The sequence below is a fragment of the Brachyhypopomus gauderio genome, unplaced genomic scaffold (genome assembly GCF_052324685.1).
Source record: "Brachyhypopomus gauderio isolate BG-103 unplaced genomic scaffold, BGAUD_0.2 sc119, whole genome shotgun sequence".
NCBI classification, from domain to species: Eukaryota; Metazoa; Chordata; class Actinopteri; order Gymnotiformes; family Hypopomidae; genus Brachyhypopomus; species Brachyhypopomus gauderio.
Window position 1 is genome coordinate 62,793 of NW_027506940.1, and position 19,395 is coordinate 82,187.

At 43.3% G+C, this 19,395-nt stretch overlaps 27 non-coding genes across 27 annotated transcripts; all 27 read right to left on the minus strand.

Annotated features, from left to right (window-relative positions):
- Positions 1 to 251: 251 nt before the first annotated feature.
- On the minus strand, positions 252 to 324 carry trnav-uac (transfer RNA valine (anticodon UAC)). The gene has a single exon. It is a non-coding gene; the product is annotated as a tRNA-Val (tRNA).
- Positions 325 to 761: 437 nt separating this feature from the next.
- On the minus strand, positions 762 to 834 carry trnav-cac (transfer RNA valine (anticodon CAC)). Its single transcript has one exon. It is a non-coding gene; the product is annotated as a tRNA-Val (tRNA).
- Positions 835 to 1,273: 439 nt separating this feature from the next.
- trnav-uac (transfer RNA valine (anticodon UAC)) lies at positions 1,274 to 1,346 on the minus strand. Its single transcript has one exon. It is a non-coding gene; the product is annotated as a tRNA-Val (tRNA).
- A 1,457-nt stretch (positions 1,347 to 2,803) lies between these two features.
- Positions 2,804 to 2,876, minus strand: trnav-uac (transfer RNA valine (anticodon UAC)). The gene has a single exon. It is a non-coding gene; the product is annotated as a tRNA-Val (tRNA).
- Positions 2,877 to 3,823: 947 nt separating this feature from the next.
- trnav-cac (transfer RNA valine (anticodon CAC)) lies at positions 3,824 to 3,896 on the minus strand. Its single transcript has one exon. It is a non-coding gene; the product is annotated as a tRNA-Val (tRNA).
- A 439-nt stretch (positions 3,897 to 4,335) lies between these two features.
- Positions 4,336 to 4,408, minus strand: trnav-uac (transfer RNA valine (anticodon UAC)). Its single transcript has one exon. It is a non-coding gene; the product is annotated as a tRNA-Val (tRNA).
- Positions 4,409 to 5,356: 948 nt separating this feature from the next.
- On the minus strand, positions 5,357 to 5,429 carry trnav-uac (transfer RNA valine (anticodon UAC)). The gene has a single exon. It is a non-coding gene; the product is annotated as a tRNA-Val (tRNA).
- A 424-nt stretch (positions 5,430 to 5,853) lies between these two features.
- Positions 5,854 to 5,926, minus strand: trnav-cac (transfer RNA valine (anticodon CAC)). Its single transcript has one exon. It is a non-coding gene; the product is annotated as a tRNA-Val (tRNA).
- Positions 5,927 to 6,363: 437 nt separating this feature from the next.
- On the minus strand, positions 6,364 to 6,436 carry trnav-cac (transfer RNA valine (anticodon CAC)). The gene has a single exon. It is a non-coding gene; the product is annotated as a tRNA-Val (tRNA).
- Positions 6,437 to 7,385: 949 nt separating this feature from the next.
- Positions 7,386 to 7,458, minus strand: trnav-uac (transfer RNA valine (anticodon UAC)). The gene has a single exon. It is a non-coding gene; the product is annotated as a tRNA-Val (tRNA).
- A 946-nt stretch (positions 7,459 to 8,404) lies between these two features.
- trnav-cac (transfer RNA valine (anticodon CAC)) lies at positions 8,405 to 8,477 on the minus strand. Its single transcript has one exon. It is a non-coding gene; the product is annotated as a tRNA-Val (tRNA).
- Positions 8,478 to 9,424: 947 nt separating this feature from the next.
- trnav-cac (transfer RNA valine (anticodon CAC)) lies at positions 9,425 to 9,497 on the minus strand. Its single transcript has one exon. It is a non-coding gene; the product is annotated as a tRNA-Val (tRNA).
- A 437-nt stretch (positions 9,498 to 9,934) lies between these two features.
- On the minus strand, positions 9,935 to 10,007 carry trnav-cac (transfer RNA valine (anticodon CAC)). Its single transcript has one exon. It is a non-coding gene; the product is annotated as a tRNA-Val (tRNA).
- A 437-nt stretch (positions 10,008 to 10,444) lies between these two features.
- Positions 10,445 to 10,517, minus strand: trnav-cac (transfer RNA valine (anticodon CAC)). Its single transcript has one exon. It is a non-coding gene; the product is annotated as a tRNA-Val (tRNA).
- Positions 10,518 to 10,956: 439 nt separating this feature from the next.
- trnav-cac (transfer RNA valine (anticodon CAC)) lies at positions 10,957 to 11,029 on the minus strand. Its single transcript has one exon. It is a non-coding gene; the product is annotated as a tRNA-Val (tRNA).
- Positions 11,030 to 12,490: 1,461 nt separating this feature from the next.
- trnav-uac (transfer RNA valine (anticodon UAC)) lies at positions 12,491 to 12,563 on the minus strand. The gene has a single exon. It is a non-coding gene; the product is annotated as a tRNA-Val (tRNA).
- A 437-nt stretch (positions 12,564 to 13,000) lies between these two features.
- trnav-cac (transfer RNA valine (anticodon CAC)) lies at positions 13,001 to 13,073 on the minus strand. The gene has a single exon. It is a non-coding gene; the product is annotated as a tRNA-Val (tRNA).
- Positions 13,074 to 13,512: 439 nt separating this feature from the next.
- On the minus strand, positions 13,513 to 13,585 carry trnav-cac (transfer RNA valine (anticodon CAC)). The gene has a single exon. It is a non-coding gene; the product is annotated as a tRNA-Val (tRNA).
- A 437-nt stretch (positions 13,586 to 14,022) lies between these two features.
- Positions 14,023 to 14,095, minus strand: trnav-cac (transfer RNA valine (anticodon CAC)). The gene has a single exon. It is a non-coding gene; the product is annotated as a tRNA-Val (tRNA).
- Positions 14,096 to 14,532: 437 nt separating this feature from the next.
- trnav-cac (transfer RNA valine (anticodon CAC)) lies at positions 14,533 to 14,605 on the minus strand. Its single transcript has one exon. It is a non-coding gene; the product is annotated as a tRNA-Val (tRNA).
- Positions 14,606 to 15,042: 437 nt separating this feature from the next.
- Positions 15,043 to 15,115, minus strand: trnav-cac (transfer RNA valine (anticodon CAC)). Its single transcript has one exon. It is a non-coding gene; the product is annotated as a tRNA-Val (tRNA).
- A 437-nt stretch (positions 15,116 to 15,552) lies between these two features.
- Positions 15,553 to 15,625, minus strand: trnav-uac (transfer RNA valine (anticodon UAC)). The gene has a single exon. It is a non-coding gene; the product is annotated as a tRNA-Val (tRNA).
- Positions 15,626 to 16,064: 439 nt separating this feature from the next.
- trnav-cac (transfer RNA valine (anticodon CAC)) lies at positions 16,065 to 16,137 on the minus strand. The gene has a single exon. It is a non-coding gene; the product is annotated as a tRNA-Val (tRNA).
- A 437-nt stretch (positions 16,138 to 16,574) lies between these two features.
- Positions 16,575 to 16,647, minus strand: trnav-cac (transfer RNA valine (anticodon CAC)). Its single transcript has one exon. It is a non-coding gene; the product is annotated as a tRNA-Val (tRNA).
- Positions 16,648 to 17,086: 439 nt separating this feature from the next.
- trnav-cac (transfer RNA valine (anticodon CAC)) lies at positions 17,087 to 17,159 on the minus strand. Its single transcript has one exon. It is a non-coding gene; the product is annotated as a tRNA-Val (tRNA).
- Positions 17,160 to 17,598: 439 nt separating this feature from the next.
- Positions 17,599 to 17,671, minus strand: trnav-cac (transfer RNA valine (anticodon CAC)). The gene has a single exon. It is a non-coding gene; the product is annotated as a tRNA-Val (tRNA).
- A 1,461-nt stretch (positions 17,672 to 19,132) lies between these two features.
- Positions 19,133 to 19,205, minus strand: trnav-uac (transfer RNA valine (anticodon UAC)). Its single transcript has one exon. It is a non-coding gene; the product is annotated as a tRNA-Val (tRNA).
- Between the last annotated feature and the right edge of the window lie 190 nt (positions 19,206 to 19,395).

Sequence of the window (19,395 nt, forward strand, 5' to 3'; positions counted from 1 at the left end):
AGCATGAGTTTTCTATGTTGGGAGACAACATGACAAAGCACTAGGTAAGTTTCCCCTGAGTTTCATTTTGATTGAACCGGCTGCATTAGTACTGCTATCAAGGTACATGGCGATTTAGAACATTCCTGTATCGATCACATGAGACTGACAGCTCACTTTGAGGTTCTAAAGGGAAGAGCTCCCCGATAGCCTTTACACTGGCAACAAACCACTAAACAGCAGTGGTGTGTTTGTCATTCTATCAAGAAGCATGTTTCTGCCTGGTATCGAACCAGGGACCTTTCGCGTGTAAGGCGAATGTGATGACCACTACACTACAGAAACCTTGCTTGCCTGAATGGGCACATCTCTCGTGGGCGTTTCCTCATACAATCAGAGCATGGAAGTCATCATGTCAACAATGGCTAAGCAGTAGGTCTACTCTGCTTTAAGACACAACATTCACATCCAAACACCAAATGTTGACATCATTCAATCCCTTTATAACACAAACGTCTACAAATCAACCGAGTAGCATGAGTTTTCTATGTTGGGAGACAACATGACAAAGCACTAGGTACGTTTCCACTGAGTTTCATTTTGATTGAACTGGCTGCATTAGTACTGCTATCAAGGTACATGGCGATTTAGAACATTCCTGTATCGATCACATGAGACTGACAGCTCACTTTGAGGATCTAAAGGGAAGAGCTCCCTGATAGCCTTTACACTGGCAAAAAACCACTAAACAGCAGTGGTGTTTGTCATTCTATCAAGAAGCATGTTTCTGCCTGGTATCAAACCAGGGACCTTTCGCGTGTGAGGCGAACGTGATGACCACTACACTACAGAAACCTTGCTTGTCTGAATGGGCACATCTCTCGTGGGCGTTTCCTCATACAATCAGAGCATGGAAGTCATCATGTCAACAATGGCTAAGCAGTAGGTCTACTCTGCTTTAAGACAAAACATTCACATCCAAACTCCAAATGTTGACATCATTCGATACCATTATAACACAAACGTCTACAAATCAACCGAGTAGCATGAGTTTTCTATGTTGGGAGACAACATGACAAAGCACTAGGTAAGTTTCCCCTGAGTTTCATTTTGATTGAACCGGCTGCATTAGTACTGCTATCAAGGTACATGGCGATTTAGAACATTCCTGTATCGATCACATGAGACTGACAGCTCACTTTGAGGTTCTAAAGGGAAGAGCTCCCCGATAGCCTTTACACTGGCAACAAACCACTAAACAGCAGTGGTGTGTTTGTCATTCTATCAAGAAGCATGTTTCTGCCTGGTATCGAACCAGGGACCTTTCGCGTGTAAGGCGAACGTGATGACCACTACACTACAGAAACCTTGCTTGTCTGAATGGGCACATCTCTCGTGGGCGTTTCTTCATACAATCAGAGCATGGAAGTCATCATGTCAACAATGGCTAAGCAGTAGGTCTACTCTGCTTTAAGACACAACATTCACATCCAAACACCAAATGTTGACATCATTCAATCCCTTTATAACACAAACGTCTACAAATCAACCGAGTAGCATGAGTTTTCTATGTTGGGAGACAACATGACAAAGCACTAGGTACGTTTCCACTGAGTTTCATTTTGATTGAACTGGCTGCATTAGTACTGCTATCAAGGTACATGGCGATTTAGAACATTCCTGTATCGATCACATGAGACTGACAGCTCACTTTGAGGATCTAAAGGGAAGAGCTCCCTGATAGCCTTTACACTGGCAAAAAACCACTAAACAGCAGTGGTGTTTGTCATTCTATCAAGAAGCATGTTTCTGCCTGGTATCAAACCAGGACCTTTCGCGTGTGAGGCGAACGTGATGACCACTACACTACAGAAACCTTGCTTGTCTGAATGGGCACATCTCTCGTGGGCGTTTCCTCATACAATCAGAGCATGGAAGTCATCATGTCAACAATGGCTAAGCAGTAGGTCTACTCTGCTTTAAGACACAACATTCACATCCAAACACCAAATGTTGACATCATTCAATCCCTTTATAACACAAACGTCTACAAATCAACCGAGTAGCATGAGTTTTCTATGTTGGGAGACAACATGACAAAGCACTAGGTACGTTTCCACTGAGTTTCATTTTGATTGAACTGGCTGCATTAGTACTGCTATCAAGGTACATGGCGATTTAGAACATTCCTGTATCGATCACATGAGACTGACAGCTCACTTTGAGGATCTAAAGGGAAGAGCTCCCTGATAGCCTTTACACTGGCAAAAAACCACTAAACAGCAGTGGTGTTTGTCATTCTATCAAGAAGCATGTTTCTGCCTGGTATCAAACCAGGACCTTTCGCGTGTGAGGCGAACGTGATGACCACTACACTACAGAAACCTTGCTTGTCTGAATGGGCACATCTCTCGTGGGCGTTTCCTCATACAATCAGAGCATGGAAGTCATCATGTCAACAATGGCTAAGCAGTAGGTCTACTCTGCTTTAAGACAAAACATTCACATCCAAACACCAAATGTTGACATCATTCGATACCATTATAACACAAACGTCTACAAATCAACCGAGTAGCATGAGTTTTCTATGTTGGGAGACAACATGACAAAGCACTAGGTAAGTTTCCACTGAGTTTCATTTTGATTGAACCGGCTGCATTAGTACTGCTATCAAGGTACATGGCGATTTAGAACATTCCTGTATCGATCACATGAGACTGACAGCTCACTTTGAGGTTCTAAAGGGAAGAGCTCCCCGATAGCCTTTACACTGGCAAAAAACCACTAAACAGCAGTGGTGTGTTTGTCATTCTATCAAGAAGCATGTTTCTGCCTGGTATCGAACCAGGGACCTTTCGCGTGTAAGGCGAACGTGATGACCACTACACTACAGAAACCTTGCTTGTCTGAATGGGCACATCTCTCGTGGGCGTTTCCTCATTCTATCAGAGCATGGAAGTCATCATGTCAACAATGGCTAAGCAGTAGGTCTACTCTGCTTTAAGACAAAACATTCACATCCAAACACCAAATGTTGACATCATTCGATCCCTTTATAACACAAACGTCTACAAATCAACCGAGTAGCATGAGTTTTCTATGTTGGGAGACAACATGACAAAGAACTAGGTAAGTTTCCACTGAGTTTAATTTTGATTGAACCGGCTGCATTAGTACTGCTATCAAGGTACATGGCGATTTAGAACATTCCTGTATCGATCACATGAGACTGACAGCTCACTTTGAGGTTCTAAAGGGAAGAGCTCCCCGATAGCCTTTACACTGGCAACAAATCACTAAACAGCAGTGGTGTTTGTCATTCTATCAAGAAACATGTTTCTGCCTGGTATCGAACTAGGGACCTTTCGCGTGTGAGGCGAATGTGATGACCACTACACTACAGAAACCTTGCTTGCCTGAATGGGCACATCTCTCGTGGGCGTTTCCTCATACAATCAGAGCATGGAAGTCATCATGTCAACAATGGCTAAGCAGTAGGTCTACTCTGCTTTAAGACACAACATTCACATCCAAACACCAAATGTTGACATCATTCAATCCCTTTATAACACAAACGTCTACAAATCAACCGAGTAGCATGAGTTTTCTATGTTGGGAGACAACATGACAAAGCACTAGGTACGTTTCCACTGAGTTTCATTTTGATTGAACTGGCTGCATTAGTACTGCTATCAAGGTACATGGCGATTTAGAACATTCCTGTATCGATCACATGAGACTGACAGCTCACTTTGAGGATCTAAAGGGAAGAGCTCCCTGATAGCCTTTACACTGGCAAAAAACCACTAAACAGCAGTGGTGTTTGTCATTCTATCAAGAAGCATGTTTCTGCCTGGTATCAAACCAGGGACCTTTCGCGTGTGAGGCGAACGTGATGACCACTACACTACAGAAACCTTGCTTGTCTGAATGGGCACATCTCTCGTGGGCGTTTCCTCATACAATCAGAGCATGGAAGTCATCATGTCAACAATGGCTAAGCAGTAGGTCTACTCTGCTTTAAGACAAAACATTCACATCCAAACTCCAAATGTTGACATCATTCGATACCATTATAACACAAACGTCTACAAATCAACCGAGTAGCATGAGTTTTCTATGTTGGGAGACAACATGACAAAGCACTAGGTAAGTTTCCACTGAGTTTCATTTTGATTGAACCGGCTGCATTAGTACTGCTATCAAGGTACATGGCGATTTAGAACATTCCTGTATCGATCACATGAGACTGACAGCTCACTTTGAGGTTCTAAAGGGAAGAGCTCCCCGATAGCCTTTACACTGGCAACAAACCACTAAACAGCAGTGGTGTGTTTGTCATTCTATCAAGAAGCATGTTTCTGCCTGGTATCGAACCAGGGACCTTTCGCGTGTAAGGCGAACGTGATGACCACTACACTACAGAAACCTTGCTTGTCTGAATGGGCACATCTCTCGTGGGCGTTTCCTCATACAATCAGAGCATGGAAGTCATCATGTCAACAATGGCTAAGCAGTAGGTCTACTCTGCTTTAAGACACAACATTCACATCCAAACACCAAATGTTGACATCATTCAATCCCTTTATAACACAAACGTCTACAAATCAACCGAGTAGCATGAGTTTTCTATGTTGGGAGACAACATGACAAAGCACTAGGTACGTTTCCACTGAGTTTCATTTTGACTGAACTGGCTGCATTAGTACTGCTATCAAGGTACATGGCGATTTAGAACATTCCTGTATCGATCACATGAGACTGACAGCTCACTTTGAGGATCTAAAGGGAAGAGCTCCCTGATAGCCTTTTCACTGGCAAAAAACCACTAAACAGCAGTGGTGTTTGTCATTCTATCAAGAAGCATGTTTCTGCCTGGTATCAAACCAGGACCTTTCGCGTGTGAGGCGAACGTGATGACCACTACACTACAGAAACCTTGCTTGTCTGAATGGGCACATCTCTCGTGGGCGTTTCCTCATACAATCAGAGCATGGAAGTCATCATGTCAACAATGGCTAAGCAGTAGGTCTACTCTGCTTTAAGACAAAACATTCACATCCAAACACCAAATGTTGACATCATTCGATACCATTATAACACAAACGTCTACAAATCAACCGAGTAGCATGAGTTTTCTATGTTGGGAGACAACATGACAAAGCACTAGGTAAGTTTCCACTGAGTTTCATTTTGATTGAACCGGCTGCATTAGTACTGCTATCAAGGTACATGGCGATTTAGAACATTCCTGTATCGATCACATGAGACTGACAGCTCACTTTGAGGTTCTAAAGGGAAGAGCTCCCCGATAGCCTTTACACTGGCAAAAAAACACTAAACAGCAGTGGTGTGTTTGTCATTCTATCAAGAAGCATGTTTCTGCCTGGTATCGAACAAGGGACCTTTCGCGTGTAAGGCGAACGTGATGACCACTACACTACAGAAACCTTGCTTGTCTGAATGGGCACATCTCTCGTGGGCGTTTCCTCATTCTATCAGAGCATGGAAGTCATCATGTCAACAATGGCTAAGCAGTAGGTCTACTCTGCTTTAAGACAAAACATTCAAATGTTGACATCATTCGATCCCATTATAACACAAACGTCTACAAATCAACCGAGTAGCATGAGTTTTCTACGTTGGGAGACAACATGACAAAGCACTAGGTACGTTTCCACTGAGTTTCATTTTGATTGAACTGGCTGCATTAGTACTGCTATCAAGGTACATGGCGATTTAGAACATTCCTGTATCGATCACATGAGACTGACAGCTCACTTTGAGGATCTAAAGGGAAGAGCTCCCTGATAGCCTTTACACTGGCAAAAAACCACTAAACAGCAGTGGTGTTTGTCATTCTATCAAGAAGCATGTTTCTGCCTGGTATCAAACCAGGGACCTTTCGCGTGTGAGGCGAACGTGATGACCACTACACTACAGAAACCTTGCTTGTCTGAATGGGCACATCTCTCGTGGGCGTTTCCTCATACAATCAGAGCATGGAAGTCATCATGTCAACAATGGCTAAGCAGTAGGTCTACTCTGCTTTAAGACAAAACATTCACATCCAAACACCAAATGTTGACATCATTCAATCCCTTTATAACACAAACGTCTACAAATCAACCGAGTAGCATGAGTTTTCTATGTTGGGAGACAACATGACAAAGCACTAGGTAAGTTTCCACTGAGTTTCATTTTGATTGAACCGGCTGCATTAGTACTGCTATCAAGGTACATGGCGATTTAGAACATTCCTGTATCGATCACATGAGACTGACAGCTCACTTTGAGGATCTAAAGGCAAGCGCTCCCCGATAGCCTTTACACTGGCAAAAAACCACTAAACAGCAGTGGTGTTTGTCATTCTATCAAGAAGCATGTTTCTGCCTGGTATCGAACCAGGGACCTTTCGCGTGTGAGGCGAACGTGATGACCACTACACTACAGAAACCTTGCTTGTCTGAATGGGCACATCTCTCGTGGGCGTTTCCTCATACAATCAGAGCATGGAAGTCATCATGTCAACAATGGCTAAGCAGTAGGTCTACTCTGCTTTAAGACAAAACATTCACATCCAAACACCAAATGTTGACATCATTCGATACCTTTATAACACAAACGTCTACAAATCAACCGAATAGCATGAGTTTTCTATGTTGGGAGACAACATGACAAAGCACTAGGTACGTTTCCACTGAGTTTCATTTTGATTGAACTGGCTACATTAGTACTGCTATCAAGGTACATGGCGATTTAGAACATTCCTGTATCGATCACATGAGACTGACAGCTCACTTTGAGGATCTAAAGGCAAGCGCTCCCCGATAGCCTTTACACTGGCAACAAATCACGAAACAGCAGTGGTGTTTGTCATTCTATCAAGAAGCATGTTTCTGCCTGGTATCGAACCAGGGACCTTTCGCGTGTGAGGCGAACGTGATGACCACCACACTACAGAAACCTTGCTTGTCTGAATGGGCACATCTCTCGTGGGCGTTTCCTCATACAATCAGAGCATGGAAGTCATCATGTCAACAATGGCTAAGCAGTAGGTCTACTCTGCTTTAAGACAAAACATTCACATCCAAACACCAAATGTTGACATCATTCGATACCTTTATAACACAAACGTCTACAAATCAACCGAGTAGCATGAGTTTTCTATGTTGGGAGACAACATGACAAAGCACTAGGTAAGTTTCCACTGAGTTTCATTTTGATTGAACCGGCTGCATTAGTACTGCTATCAAGGTACATGGCGATTTAGAACATTCCTGTATCGATCACATGAGACTGACAGCTCACTTTGAGGTTCTAAAGGGAAGAGCTCCCCGATAGCCTTTACACTGGCAACAAACCACTAAACAGCAGTGGTGTGTTTGTCATTCTATCAAGAAGCATGTTTCTGCCTGGTATCGAACCAGGGACTTTTCGCGTGTAAGGCGAACGTGATGACCACTACACTACAGAAACCTTGCTTGTCTGAATGGGCACATCTCTCGTGGGCGTTTCCTCATACAATCAGAGCATGGAAGTCATCATGTCAACAATGCCTAAGCAGTAGGTCTACTCTGCTTTAAGACAAAACATTCACATCCAAACACCAAATGTTGACATCATTCGATCCCTTTATAACACAAACGTCTACAAATCAACCGAGTAGCATGAGTTTTCTACGTTGGGAGACAACATGACAAAGCACTAGGTACGTTTCCACTGAGTTTCATTTTGATTGAACTGGCTGCATTAGTACTGCTATCAAGGTACATGGCGATTTAGAACATTCTGTATCGATCACATGAGACTGACAGCTCACTTTGAGGATCTAAAGGCAAGCGCTCCCCGATAGCCTTTACACTGGCAACAAATCACTAAACAGCAGTGGTGTTTGTCATTCTATCAAGAAACATGTTTCTGCCTGGTATCGAACCAGGGACCTTTCGCGTGTGAAGCAAACGTGATGACCACTACACTACAGAAACCTTGCTTGCCTGAATGGGCACATCTCTCGTGGGCGTTTCCTCATTCTATCAGAGCATGGAAGTAATCATGTCAACAATGCCTAAGCAGTAGGTCTACTCTGTTTTAAGACAAAACATTCACATCCAAACACCAAATGTTGACATCATTCGATCCCATTATAACACAAACGTCTACAAATCAACCGAGTAGCATGAGTTTTCTACGTTGGGAGACAACATGACAAAGCACTAGGTACGTTTCCACTGAGTTTCATTTTGATTGAACTGGCTGCATTAGTACTGCTATCAAGGTACATGGCGATTTAGAACATTCCTGTATCGATCACATGAGACTGACAGCTCACTTTGAGGATCTAAAGGGAAGAGCTCCCTGATAGCCTTTACACTGGCAAAAAACCACTAAACAGCAGTGGTGTTTGTCATTCTATCAAGAAGCATGTTTCTGCCTGGTATCAAACCAGGGACCTTTCGCGTGTGAGGCGAACGTGATGACCACTACACTACAGAAACCTTGCTTGTCTGAATGGGCACATCTCTCGTGGGCGTTTCCTCATACAATCAGAGCATGGAAGTCATCATGTCAACAATGGCTAAGCAGTAGGTCTACTCTGCTTTAAGACAAAACATTCACATCCAAACACCAAATGTTGACATCATTCAATCCCTTTATAACACAAACGTCTACAAATCAACCGAGTAGCATGAGTTTTCTATGTTGGGAGACAACATGACAAAGCACTAGGTAAGTTTCCACTGAGTTTCATTTTGATTGAACCGGCTGCATTAGTACTGCTATCAAGGTACATGGCGATTTAGAACATTCCTGTATCGATCACATGAGACTGACAGCTCACTTTGAGGATCTAAAGGCAAGCGCTCCCCGATAGCCTTTACACTGGCAAAAAACCACTAAACAGCAGTGGTGTTTGTCATTCTATCAAGAAGCATGTTTCTGCCTGGTATCGAACCAGGGACCTTTCGCGTGTGAGGCGAACGTGATGACCACCACACTACAGAAACCTTGCTTGTCTGAATGGGCACATCTCTCGTGGGCGTTTCCTCATACAATCAGAGCATGGAAGTCATCATGTCAACAATGGCTAAGCAGTAGGTCTACTCTGCTTTAAGACAAAACATTCACATCCAAACACCAAATGTTGACATCATTCGATACCTTTATAACACAAACGTCTACAAATCAACCGAGTAGCATGAGTTTTCTATGTTGGGAGACAACATGACAAAGCACTAGGTACGTTTCCACTGAGTTTCATTTTGATTGAACCGGCTGCATTAGTACTGCTATCAAGGTACATGGCGATTTAGAACATTCCTGTATCGATCACATGAGACTGACAGCTCACTTTGAGGATCTAAAGGCAAGCGCTCCCCGATAGCCTTTACACTGGCAACAAATCACTAAACAGCAGTGGTGTTTGTCATTCTATCAAGAAGCATGTTTCTGCCTGGTATTGAACCAGGGACCTTTCGCTTGTGAGGCGAACGTGATGACCACTACACTACAGAAACCTTGCTTGTCTGAATGGGCACATCTCTCGTGGGCGTTTCCTCATACAATCAGAGCATGGAAGTCATCATGTCAACAATGCCTAAGCAGTAGGTCTACTCTGCTTTAAGACAAAACATTCACATCCAAACACCAAATGTTGACATCATTCGATCCCTTTATAACACAAACGTCTACAAATCAACCGAGTAGCATGAGTTTTCTACGTTGGGAGACAACATGACAAAGCACTAGGTAAGTTTCCACTGAGTTTCATTTTGATAGAACCGGCTGCATTAGTACTGCTATCAAGGTACATGGCGATTTAAAACATTCCTGTATCGATCACATGAGACTGACAGCTCACTTTGAGGATCTAAAGGCAAGCGCTCCCCGATAGCCTTTACACTGGCAACAAATCACTAAACAGCAGTGGTGTTTGTCATTCTATCAAGAAGCATGTTTCTGCCTGGTATCGAACCAGGGACCTTTCGCGTGTGAGGCGAACGTGATGACCACTACACTACAGAAACCTTGCTTGTCTGAATGGGCACATCTCTCGTGGGCGTTTCCTCATACAATCAGAGCATGGAAGTCATCATGTCAACAATGGCTAAGCAGTAGGTCTACTCTGCTTTAAGACAAAACATTCACATCCAAACACCAAATGTTGACATCATTCGATACCTTTATAACACAAACGTCTACAAATCAACCGAGTAGCATGAGTTTTCTATGTTGGGAGACAACATGACAAAGCACTAGGTACGTTTCCACTGAGTTTCATTTTGATTGAACTGGCTACATTAGTACTGCTATCAAGGTACATGGCGATTTAGAACATTCCTGTATCGATCACATGAGACTGACAGCTCACTTTGAGGATCTAAAGGCAAGCGCTCCCCGATAGCCTTTACACTGGCAACAAATCACGAAACAGCAGTGGTGTTTGTCATTCTATCAAGAAGCATGTTTCTGCCTGGTATCGAACCAGGGACCTTTCGCGTGTGAGGCGAACGTGATGACCACTACACTACAGAAACCTTGCTTGTCTGAATGGGCACATCTCTCGTGGGCGTTTCCTCATACAATCAGAGCATGGAAGTCATCATGTCAACAATGCCTAAGCAGTAGGTCTACTCTGCTTTAAGACAAAACATTCACATCCAAACACCAAATGTTGACATCATTCGATCCCTTTATAACACAAACGTCTACAAATCAACCGAGTAGCATGAGTTTTCTACGTTGGGAGACAACATGACAAAGCACTAGGTAAGTTTCCACTGAGTTTCATTTTGATAGAACCGGCTGCATTAGTACTGCTATCAAGGTACATGGCGATTTAAAACATTCCTGTATCGATCACATGAGACTGACAGCTCACTTTGAGGTTCTAAAGGGAAGAGCTCCCCGATAGCCTTTACACTGGCAACAAACGACTAAACAGCAGTGGTGTGTTTGTCATTCTATCAAGAAGCATGTTTCTGCCTGGTATCGAACCAGGGACCTTTCGCGTGTGAGGCGAACGTGATGACCACTACACTACAGAAACCTTGCTTGTCTCAATGGGCACATCTCTCGTGGGCGTTTCCTCATTCTATCAGAGCATGGAAGTCATCATGTCAACAATGGCTAAGCAGTAGGTCTACTCTGCTTTAAGACAAAACATTCACATCCAAACACCAAATGTTGACATCATTCGATACCTTTATAACACAAACGTCTACAAATCAACCGAGTAGCATGAGTTTTCTATGTTGGGAGACAACATGACAAAGCACTAGGTAAGTTTCCACTGAGTTTCATTTTGATTGAACCGGCTGCATTAGTACTGCTATCAAGGTACATGGCGATTTAGAACATTCCTGTATCGATCACATGAGACTGACAGCTCACTTTGAGGTTCTAAAGGGAAGAGCTCCCCGATAGCCTTTACACTGGCAACAAACGACTAAACAGCAGTGGTGTGTTTGTCATTCTATCAAGAAGCATATTTCTGCCTGGTATCGAACCAGAGACCTTTCGCGTGTGAGGCGAACGTGATGACCACTACACAACAGAATCCTTGCTTGTCTGAATGGGCACATCTCTTGTGGGCGTTTCCTCATACAATCAGAGCATGGAAGTCATCATGTCAACAATGGCTAAGCAGTAGGTCTACTCTGCTTTAAGACAAAACATTCACATCCAAACACCAAATGTTGACATCATTCGATCCCTTTATAACACAAACGTCTACAAATCAACCAAGTAGCATGAGTTTTCTACGTTGGGAGACAACATGACAAAGCACTAGTCACGTTTCCACTGAGTTTCATTTTGATTGAACCGATTGCGTTAGTACTGCTATCAAGGTACATGGCGATTTAGAACATTCTTGTATCGATCACATGAGACTGAGAGCTCACTTTGAGGATCTAAAGGGAAGAGCTCCCCGATAGCCTTTACACTGGCAACAAACCACTAAACAGCAGTGGTGTGTTTGTAATTCTATCAAGAAGCATGTTTCTGCCTGGTATCGAACCAGGGACCTTTCGCGTGTTAGGCGAACGTGATGACCACTACATTAGAGAAACCTTGCTTGTCTGAATGGGCACATCTCTCGTGGGTGTTTCCTCATACAATCAGAGCATGGAAGTCATCATGTCAACAATGGCTAAGCAGTAGGTCTCCTCTGCTTTAAGACAAAACATTCACATCCAAACACCAAATGTTGACATCATTCGATACCTTTATAACACAAACGTCTACAAATCAACCGAGTAGCATGAATTTTCTATGTTGGGAGACAACATGACAAAGCACTAGGTAAGTTTCCACTGAGTTTCATTTTGATTGAACCGGCTGCATTAGTACTGCTATCAAGGTACATGGCGATTTAGAACATTCCTGTATCGATCACATGAGACTGACAGCTCACTTTGAGGATCTAAAGGCAAGCGCTCCCCGATAGCCTTTACACTGGCAACAAATCACTAAACAGCAGTGGTGTTTGTCATTCTATCAAGAAGCATGTTTCTGCCTGGTATCGAACCAGGGACCTTTCGCGTGTAAGGCGAACGTGATGACCACTACACTACAGAAACCTTGCTTGTCTCAATGGCCACATCTCTCGTGGGCGTTTCCTCATACAATCAGAGCATGGAAGTCATCATGTCAACAATCGCTAAGCAGTAGGTCTACTCTGCTTTAAGACAAAACATTCACATCCAAACACCAAATGTTGACATCATTCGATACCTTTATAACACAAACGTCTACAAATCAACCGAGTAGCATGAGTTTTCTATGTTGGGAGACAACATGACAAAGCACTAGGTAAGTTTCCACTGAGTTTCATTTTGATTGAACCGGCTGCATTAGTACTGCTATCAAGGTACATGGCGATTTAGAACATTCCTGTATCGATCACATGAGACTGACAGCTCACTTTGAGGTTCTAAAGGGAAGAGCTCCCTGATAGCCTTTACACTGGCAACAAATCACGAAACAGCAGTGGTGTTTGTCATTCTATCAAGAAGCATGTTTCTGCCTGGTATCGAACCAGGGACCTTTCGCGTGTGAGGCGAACGTGATGACCACTACACTACAGAAACCTTGCTTGTCTGAATGGGCACATCTCTCGTGGGCGTTTCCTCATACAATCAGAGCATGGAAGTCATCATGTCAACAATGGCTAAGCAGTAGGTCTACTCTGCTTTAAGACAAAACATTCACATCCAAACACCAAATGTTGACATCATTCGATCCCTTTATAACACAAACGTCTACAAATCAACCGAGTAGCATGAGTTTTCTACGTTGGGAGACAACATGACAAAGCACTAGGTAAGTTTCCACTGAGTTTCATTTTGATAGAACCGGCTGCATTAGTACTGCTATCAAGGTACATGGCGATTTAAAACATTCCTGTATCGATCACATGAGACTGACAGCTCACTTTGAGGTTCTAAAGGGAAGAGCTCCCCGATAGCCTTTACACTGGCAACAAACGACTAAACAGCAGTGGTGTGTTTGTCATTCTATCAAGAAGCATGTTTCTGCCTGGTATCGAACCAGGGACCTTTCGCGTGTGAGGCGAACGTGATGACCACTACACTACAGAAACCTTGCTTGTCTGAATGGGCACATCTCTCGTGGGCGTTTCCTCATACAATCAGAGCATGGAAGTCATCATGTCAACAATGGCTAAGCAGTAGGTCTACTCTGCTTTAAGACAAAACATTCACATACAAACACCAAATGTTGACATCATTCGATACCTTTATAACACAAACGTCTACAAATCAACCGAGTAGCATGAGTTTACTATGTTGGGAGACAACATGACAAAGCACTAGGTACGTTTCCACTGAGTTTCATTTTGATTGAACTGGCTACATTAGTACTGCTATCAAGGTACATGGCGATTTAGAACATTCCTGTATCGATCACATGAGACTGACAGCTCACTTTGAGGATCTAAAGGCAAGCGCTCCCCGATAGCCTTTACACTGGCAACAAATCACGAAACAGCAGTGGTGTTTGTCATTCTATCAAGAAGCATGTTTCTGCCTGGTATCGAACCAGGGACCTTTCGCGTGTGAGGCGAACGTGATGACCACTACACTACAGAAACCTTGCTTGTCTGAATGGGCACATCTCTCGTGGGCGTTTCCTCATACAATCAGAGCATGGAAGTCATCATGTCAACAATGCCTAAGCAGTAGGTCTACTCTGCTTTAAGACAAAACATTCACATCCAAACACCAAATGTTGACATCATTCGATCCCTTTATAACACAAACGTCTACAAATCAACCGAGTAGCATGAGTTTTCTACGTTGGGAGACAACATGACAAAGCACTAGGTAAGTTTCCACTGAGTTTCATTTTGATAGAACCGGCTGCATTAGTACTGCTATCAAGGTACATGGCGATTTAAAACATTCCTGTATCGATCACATGAGACTGACAGCTCACTTTGAGGATCTAAAGGCAAGCGCTCCCCGATAGCCTTTACACTGGCAACAAATCACTAAACAGCAGTGGTGTTTGTCATTCTATCAAGAAGCATGTTTCTGCCTGGTATCGAACCAGGGACCTTTCGCGTGTGAGGCGAACGTGATGACCACTACACTACAGAAACCTTGCTTGTCTGAATGGGCACATCTCTCGTGGGCGTTTCCTCATACAATCAGAGCATGGAAGTCATCATGTCAACAATGGCTAAGCAGTAGGTCTACTCTGCTTTAAGACAAAACATTCACATCCAAACACCAAATGTTGACATCATTCGATACCTTTATAACACAAACGTCTACAAATCAACCGAGTAGCATGAGTTTTCTATGTTGGGAGACAACATGACAAAGCACTAGGTACGTTTCCACTGAGTTTCATTTTGATTGAACTGGCTACATTAGTACTGCTATCAAGGTACATGGCGATTTAGAACATTCCTGTATCGATCACATGAGACTGACAGCTCACTTTGAGGATCTAAAGGCAAGCGCTCCCCGATAGCCTTTACACTGGCAACAAATCACTAAACAGCAGTGGTGTTTGTCATTCTATAAAGAAGCATGTTTCTGCCTGGTATCGAACCAGGGACCTTTCGCGTGTGAGGCGAACGTGATGACCACTACACTACAGAAACCTTGCTTGTCTGAATGGGCACATCTCTCGTGGGCGTTTCCTCATACAATCAGAGCATGGAAGTCATCATGTCAACAATGGCTAAGCAGTAGGTCTACTCTGCTTTAAGACAAAACATTCACATCCAAACACCAAATGTTGACATCATTCGATACCTTTATAACACAAACGTCTACAAATCAACCGAGTAGCATGAGTTTTCTATGTTGGGAGACAACATGACAAAGCACTAGGTACGTTTCCACTGAGTTTCATTTTGATTGAACCGGCTGCATTAGTACTGCTATCAAGGTACATGGCGATTTAGAACATTCCTGTATCGATCACATGAGACTGACAGCTCACTTTGAGGATCTAAAGGCAAGCGCTCCCCGATAGCCTTTACACTGGCAACAAATCACTAAACAGCAGTGGTGTTTGTCATTCTATCAAGAAGCATGTTTCTGCCTGGTATCGAACCAGGGACCTTTTGCGTGTAAGGCGAACGTGATGACCACTACACTACAGAAACCTTGCTTGTCTCAATGGCCACATCTCTCGTGGGCGTTTCCTCATACAATCAGAGCATGGAAGTCATCATGTCAACAATCGCTAAGCAGTAGGTCTACTCTGCTTTAAGACAAAACATTCACATCCAAACACCAAATGTTGACATCATTCGATACCTTTATAACACAAACGTCTACAAATCAACCGAGTAGCATGAGTTTTCTATGTTGGGAGACAACATGACAAAGCACTAGGTAAGTTTCCACTGAGTTTCATTTTGATTGAACCGGCTGCATTAGTACTGCTATCAAGGTACATGGCGATTTAGAACATTCCTGTATCGATCACATGAGACTGACAGCTCACTTTGAGGTTCTAAAGGGAAGAGCTCCCTGATAGCCTTTACACTGGCAACAAACCACTAAACAGCAGTGGTGTGTTTGTCATTCTATCAAGAAGCATGTTTCTGCCTGGTATCGAACCAGGGACCTTTCGCGTGTGAGGCAAACGTGATGACCACTACACTACAGAAACCTTGCTTGTCTCAATGGGCACATCTCTCGTGGGCGTTTCCTCATACAATCAGAGCATGGAAGTCATCATGTCAACAATGGCTAAGCAGTAGGTCTACTCTGCTTTAAGACAAAACATTCACATCCAAACACCAAATGTTGACATCATTCGATACCTTTATAACACAAACGTCTACAAATCAACCGAGTAGCATGAGTTTTCTATGTTGGGAGACAACATGACAAAGCACTAGGTACGTTTCCACTGAGTTTCATTTTGATTGAACTGGCTACATTAGTACTGCTATCAAGGTACATGGCGATTTAGAACATTCCTGCATCCATCACATGAGACTGACAGCTCACTTTGAGGATCTAAAGGCAAGCGCTCCCCGATAGCCTTTACACTGGCAACAAATCACTAAACAGCAGTGGTGTTTGTCATTCTATCAAGAAGCATGTTTCTGCCTGGTATCGAACCAGGGACCTTTCGCGTGTGAGGCGAACGTGATGACCACTACACTACAGAAACCTTGCTTGTCTGAATGGGCACATCTCTCGTGGGCGTTTCCTCATACAATCAGAGCATGGAAGTCATCATGTCAACAATGGCTAAGCAGTAGGTCTACTCTGCTTTAAGACACAACATTCACATCCAAACACCAAATGTTGACATCATTCAATCCCTTTATAACACAAACGTCTACAAATCAACCGAGTAGCATGAGTTTGTTATGTTGGGAGACAACATGACAAAGCACTAGGTACGTTTCCACTGAGTTTCATTTTGATTGAACTGGCTGCATTAGTACTGCTATCAAGGTACATGGCGATTTAGAACATTCCTGTATCAATCACATGAGACTGACAGCTCACTTTGAGGATCTAAAGGGAAGAGCTCCCTGATAACCTTTACACTGGCAACAAACCACTAAACAGCAGTGGTGTGTTTGTCATTCTATCAAGAAGCATGTTTCTGCCTGGTATCGAACCAGGGACCTTTCGCGTGTGAGGCGAACGTGATGACCACTACACTACAGAAACCTTGCTTGTCTGAATGGGCACATCTCTCGTGGGCGTTTCCTCATACAATCAGAGCATGGAAGTCATCATGTCAACAATGCCTAAGCAGTAGGTCTACTCTGCTTTAAGACAAAACATTCACATCCAAACACCAAATGTTGACATCATTCGATCCCTTTATAACACAAACGTCTACAAATCAACCGAGTAGCATGAGTTTTCTACGTTGGGAGACAACATGACAAAGCACTAGGTAAGTTTCCACTGAGTTTCATTTTGATAGAACCGGCTGCATTAGTACTGCTATCAAGGTACATGGCGATTTAAAACATTCCTGTATCGATCACATGAGACTGACAGCTCACTTTGAGGTTCTAAAGGGAAGAGCTCCCCGATAGCCTTTACACTGGCAACAAACGACTAAACAGCAGTGGTGTGTTTGTCATTCTATCAAGAAGCATGTTTCTGCCTGGTATCGAACCAGGGACCTTTCGCGTGTGAGGCGAACGTGATGACCACTACACTACAGAAACCTTGCTTGTCTCAATGGGCACATCTCTCGTGGGCGTTTCCTCATTCTATCAGAGCATGGAAGTCATCATGTCAACAATGGCTAAGCAGTAGGTCTACTCTGCTTTAAGACAAAACATTCACATCCAAACACCAAATGTTGACATCATTCGATACCTTTATAACACAAACGTCTACAAATCAACCGAGTAGCATGAGTTTTCTATGTTGGGAGACAACATGACAAAGCACTAGGTAAGTTTCCACTGAGTTTCATTTTGATTGAACCGGCTGCATTAGTACTGCTATCAAGGTACATGGCGATTTAGAACATTCCTGTATCGATCACATGAGACTGACAGCTCACTTTGAGGTTCTAAAGGGAAGAGCTCCCCGATAGCCTTTACACTGGCAACAAACGACTAAACAGCAGTGGTGTGTTTGTCATTCTATCAAGAAGCATATTTCTGCCTGGTATCGAACCAGAGACCTTTCGCGTGTGAGGCGAACGTGATGACCACTACACAACAGAATCCTTGCTTGTCTGAATGGGCACATCTCTTGTGGGCGTTTCCTCATACAATCAGAGCATGGAAGTCATCATGTCAACAATGGCTAAGCAGTAGGTCTACTCTGCTTTAAGACAAAACATTCACATCCAAACACCAAATGTTGACATCATTCGATCCCTTTATAACACAAACGTCTACAAATCAACCAAGTAGCATGAGTTTTCTACATTGGGAGACAACATGACAAAGCACTAGTCACGTTTCCACTGAGTTTCATTTTGATTGAACCGATTGCATTAGTACTGCTATCAAGGTACATGGCGATTTAGAACATTCTTGTATCGATCACATGAGACTGAGAGCTCACTTTGAGGATCTAAAGGGAAGAGCTCCCCGATAGCCTTTACACTGGCAACAAACCACTAAACAGCAGTGGTGTGTTTGTAATTCTATCAAGAAGCATGTTTCTGCCTGGTATCGAACCAGGGAACTTTCGCGTGTTAGGCGAACGTGATGACCACTACATTAGAGAAACCTTGCTTGTCTGAATGGGCACATCTCTCGTGGGTGTTTCCTCATACAATCAGAGCATGGAAGTCATCATGTCAACAATGGCTAAGCAGTAGGTCTCCTCTGCTTTAAGACAAAACATTCACATCCAAACACCAAATGTTGACATCATTCGATACCTTTATAACACAAACGTCTACAAATCAACCAAGTAGCATGAATTTTCTATGTTGGGAGACAACATGACAAAGCACTAGGTAAGTTTCCACTGAGTTTCATTTTGATTGAACCGGCTGCATTAGTACTGCTATCAAGGTACATGGCGATTTAGAACATTCCTGTATCGATCACATGAGACTGACAGCTCACTTTGAGGATCTAAAGGCAAGCGCTCCCCGATAGCCTTTACACTGGCAACAAATCACTAAACAGCAGGGGTGTTTGTCATTCTATCAAGAAGCATGTTTCTGCCTGGTATCGAACCAGGGACCTTTCGCGTGTAAGGCGAACGTGATGACCACTACACTACAGAAACCTTGCTTGTCTCAATGGCCACATCTCTCGTGGGCGTTTCCTCATACAATCAGAGCATGGAAGTCATCATGTCAACAATCGCTAAGCAGTAGGTCTACTCTGCTTTAAGACAAAACATTCACATCCAAACACCAAATGTTGACATCATTCGATACCTTTATAACACAAACGTCTACAAATCAACCGAGTAG